General features: G+C 50.4%; 1 pseudogene; it reads right to left on the reverse strand.

The window, feature by feature from the left end:
• Positions 1-250: 250 nt before the first annotated feature.
• LOC110169248 (UDP-glucuronosyltransferase 2A3-like) lies at positions 251-4,547 on the reverse strand (annotated as a pseudogene).
• Between the last annotated feature and the right edge of the window lie 265 nt (positions 4,548-4,812).

The raw sequence follows: 4,812 nt of genomic DNA on the forward strand, positions 1-4,812 counted from the left end.
TCTAATGTTGATGTCGGTCCAGATCCTTTAGTCCTGCAGAAGTCGCAGTTGCTGCAGTTGCACTGAATGTTGCATTGAAGCTTCAGTCTTGGGTGAGTGTAAGCAGCAGATTCAAGACACAAATGATTCTGTTTGGGAGTGAACGACTCAACCTGAAAACACAACAAAAATAAAACATTAAATATAAAATCTTGATCTGTTTCTAAACATTCTGTGAAAATTTGAGGTTATTTCAACAAGATTTGCCAAAATGACTGGCCTGTGAAGTAAAGTCAATTTTTTTGGGGAAACCCTGTACTTCTGTGTAGTTTAATCAGCTCTGGTCGTCTTTCTGCACATTCTGCTCAAACATCTCCTTTGGGTTCAGTTTGTTTTGGATTTGCTGGTGGAGAACAGCGCCCCCCACAGGACTCTGAGTGTCTTTGTGCAGACGTACAGACTCAGAGCGACTAACGCCAGCAGGAACGCGGCTACGTCCAGGCAGTAGTACTGGAGCTTGGAGAGTTTGTAGGACTCTGAGACCAGATGTTTGGCTCCTCCGTGTCTCATCACAAACTCGATCCAGAACATGGCTCTGTCCAGAGGTTTGAGCGGCTGGTCTCGGTGCAGAGCCGACAGACGCTTCATGTTCTCTCTGTATTTGGGCTCGTGCAGAACCTCCTTCAGAGCCTCCAGGAACACCTCTCTGTTCACTGTGGAAATATCTAACACTTTGGCCACTCCTCGCACCTGCATCCTGAAGAAGTTGTCATGCTGGTCGAACATGAGCGGCAGCCCCACCAGAGGCACGCCGTGGTGGATGGCCTCCTGGAGACCGTTGGTTCCCCCGTGGGCCACGAAGAGCCGGGTCTGCGGATGGGCGAGGAGGTCTGTCTGCGGGAGCCAGTCCACCAGCAGAGTGTTGTTCCCCACAGTGGAGGGTCTCCTGCCTTTGTGTCTCCAGATGATCTTCTGAGGCAGCTGAGCGAACGCTGCCGCCACCTCCTCGCTGATGTCATGGGGCAGCTCGGCCACGAGCGTCCCCAACGTCATGATGATGACACCATGTTCTCCGGCGCTCTGCACAAACGCCTCCAGCTCCGGGGACAGGGCTTTGGGCTCTTTGCACTGGAACCCCGACATGTAGACCACGTTGGGCATGGTCGGCCGAGGGAACTCGAAGGTGAAGTCGTTCCTCATGAGCCAGATGTCGGCCGACTGGAACAGCTCCATGTAGTGGACCTCAGGCCCGAAGTGTTTGTGCACGAAGGGCTTGTAGTTTGGGTCGATCACGTACCAGATCTGTAAGTGCATGAAGAAGAAGATCAGCATGTTCTGGAGGCGCTGGAGGAAGTTCATGTGGTCGGTGACTCCAATGGGGAGGGGCACGTAGGACAGCGGTGTCCCTCAGCTCCTGCATCAGCGTCTGGTTCTCAAACACCTTCTCCATCATCACCACAATCTGACGGTTAATCTCGTAAAACAACTGTATGATCTTCATCTGCAGCGCCATGAGTGTCCATGCGGAGGCGCCTTCGCGCCGCAGTTGCACCATTTTGGTGGTGAAGGAGCCGAACTCTTTCTCGCTGAAGCCGGCGGAGGCGTTTATGGTGATGGAGCGATAGAACGGAGCCTGTGCCTTTATGTACCAGGTGTCCAGGGGCCGGAGCACCGTGACCTCATGACCCCGAGTGTGAAGCTCCTCCAGAAGAACCTTCATGTTCACCCAGTGAGATCCGTCCAGAGGAAACACCAGCACCTTACCCCCCGAGACAGGACAGGGGCACAGACAGGTGCAGAGCAGCGGCAGGAGCAGCCGGAGGAGCATCGTGAACCTGAGGAGGACACACAAGGTTCAGAAGAATAAAAAGCACTTTTTACCTTTTAATTCACTCAAAGTGTTTTACTGCTGTAGCCACAGCTGCCCCGGGACAGACTGAAGCTCACACCACAGTCACACTGGGCACTGGGGCTGAAGTGTCTTGCTCAAGGACACAATGGCAGGTGAAACTAGTATGGTAAAAGGTGTTTTGGTTGGTAGGTGCAGACTCTGTCTAACTATTGGTCAGTGGTGACATCAGTCTATAAAAATGCCTGCTCCCTTTCCGTCCCCTCGCCCTCTGATCTCACACTCTCTTACGGTTTCCCGTTGTTGACAACACGCGCTTGCCGTTCTCAGAGTCCAGAGTCAACCTTAAGTTCAAGATTCATTAAGGTCTGTAGCGTTGATAACTTTTGCTTTTGCTTTGCTTTTATTTGTTATGAGTTGTTTGATGCAGTGTTTTTGTACCGTCGTCACACTGGCCTAGTGGGCGAGTGGGCTGTTTGGGGTCTGTCCTTCGCTGCACTTGTGCAGTGACTAATACAGGTGTGTGTGCTCTAATATCAGACCTTCAAGCCATCGCTTAGTTGTACAGTTAGGGGTGATGTGCATTTGACTTTATAGATCTTGGGCCACCACCCCTCCCTGAACCTCCACCTTATCGTGGTGTAGGGGTTTGAGAGCCCGAATGATCCTGGGAGCTCTGTTATCGGGGGTTCATGCCACTGATCACCCAAGACAAACAGCTCCTGGGGTACAGGTTAGACAAAGAGCGGTTCAGAAGCCCCGTATGATGATTTCCAATTAGAGGCCAGCGACGTCGCCCGGATCTGCTTTACTGAGGCCCCACCCTGGAGCCAGGCCTGGGGTGGGTGCTCCTCAGCAAGCGCCTGGTGGCTGGGCCTTCCCCTACGGGCCGGCCAGACTCAGCCCAAAGGAGCAACGTGGGGCCGTCCTCCTGTGGGCCCACCACCCACGGGGAGGATCTGTATGGAGCCGGTGCAGAGAGATCTGGGCAGCAGTCGAAGGCGGGGGCCTCGACGACCAGATCTGCAGACATGGAAACCAGTTCTGGGGACATGGAATGTCACCTCGCTGGGGGGGAGGAGCCTGAGCTTGTGCGGGAGGTTGAGCGTTACCGACTAGATATAGTCGGCCTCACCTCCACGCACAGTTTGGGCTCTGGAACCCAACTCCTTGAGAGGGGCTGGACTCTCCATTTCTCTGGCGTTGGCCGCGGGGAGCGGCGGCGGGCTGGTGGGGGGGGTGGGGCTGGTGGGCTCATTGGCCCACAGCTCAGTCGCTGTGTGTTGGAGTTCACCCCAGTGAACGAGAGAGTCACGTCCCTGCACCTTCGGGTCGGGGACAGGTCTCTCACTGTGGTGTCGCCTACGGGCCAAACAGCAGTGCAGAGTACTCGAGTACCCAAGCTTCTTGGAGTCCCTGGGAGGGGTACTAGACAGTGCACCAATCGGGGACTCCGTCGTTCCCCTTAGGGTCCCCCCGGAGGAGCTGGAGGACGTGTCTGGGGTGAATGAAGTCTGGGAGTCCCTGCTTAGGCTGCTGCCCCCACAACCCAGCCCCGGATAAGCAGAAGAAAATGGATGGATGGATCTTGGGTCGTGGAGTTGAGTTGAGTGCCCTTTCGCCGCCTTTTCCCTGCACCAGTTTGTTTTCTGGACCTTTGAACTCAGACTGGATTTGAATTTGTCTTTGGAACCAAGAGTCATCCAGTGAACTGAGAAGCAAATTGTCCTAACTTATTGAAACTTTACTTTTAAACTCAACTAATTTATGAAAAATGTATAAACTGTGCCCTTTTGTGATAAACTGTGTCTCTGTTCATCAACAACGAACCTGAGTTTTATATTCACAGGCCCTGGGCCGACGTTGTTGTTGTTGTTGTTGTTGTTGTACAAATTACTAATATACTAATATTAAATCATTATGATCATAATTATTTTCGCTCTATGAAGTGAAGTCATTTCCCTCTTGTAGATTCTGTGAGTTAAAGTTTTTTTCCCTCTGGTTTTCACTAAGTTCTTTAATTCTGTGTTGCAGGTGGAAGTCGACTGGAGGCAGCATCTTTCCCTGAACCAACCTGATGACGACAAAACAAGTGATAAAAGCAAAGAACTTTTCCCAAATTGTGACCCAGTCCCCGTCTTCCCTGGACTCACTGTCTCTTTAAGTTATACTGAGAAATTCCTAAAGACCCAGGTCGACTGTTTATCTCACCAACCCGACCTCTGAAACTTTGAACATTCTATGTACAGCGATGTGTGAAACTGAGACGTTAAAAAGATTTCTCACCAGTGCCTCAAGTCGGACTCGTGTTTGTGTCTCTCCTGTTTTAGGAACAACAAACAAGACTCACCCCAGACAAATCTAGAACAATAATGAGACTACAGTGAGTCTTAACTTAGTCTTCTGAGCTAAAAAATAAAATAAAAATTGGAGCAGCAAATTTTCCTTCTGGGTAAACCTGGACTAGGACTCAACCAGGACTGAACCGGTCTATAAACCAGGATTAAACCACACCTTCAAAGGAATTAAACAAGGACTAAACCTGGACTAAACCAGGATTTACTGAAGCTATAATTCTACTTCTTAAACAAACTGTGAAGTACTTACAGTGCGCTGTCTGCAGAGTGAGTGAGGACTGAACCAGGACCCAACCAGAACTCAACCAGAACTCAACCAGGACTAAGTAAAGGTATAAAAGAGTGCGTTGTGCGTTCAGGGACCTGTGTGTGTCCTGGTGAGTTTATGTCTCACACTGACCTGATGACCAGTGGAACTGGTCCAAAAAGGTCCAAAGGACACAAACTCTGTAGTTTGAACTTTACTGATTAACTATAAAAATATAAAAATTGTAAATGTTTGAAAAAGCTGAGACACTCAGAAGTAGAAAAGAATGAAAAGTCTTTAATAGCACAGGCAAAGTTTGAATCAGGTCCTTCGTTTTCATCAGGTCAAACTCCAGACGCCTCTGACAGGGACATTTAAAT

Source organism: Boleophthalmus pectinirostris, unplaced genomic scaffold, assembly GCF_026225935.1.
Source record: "Boleophthalmus pectinirostris isolate CB_2022bp ecotype Guang Dong unplaced genomic scaffold, ASM2622593v1 HiC_scaffold_3, whole genome shotgun sequence".
Taxonomy (NCBI): domain Eukaryota; kingdom Metazoa; phylum Chordata; class Actinopteri; order Gobiiformes; family Gobiidae; genus Boleophthalmus; species Boleophthalmus pectinirostris.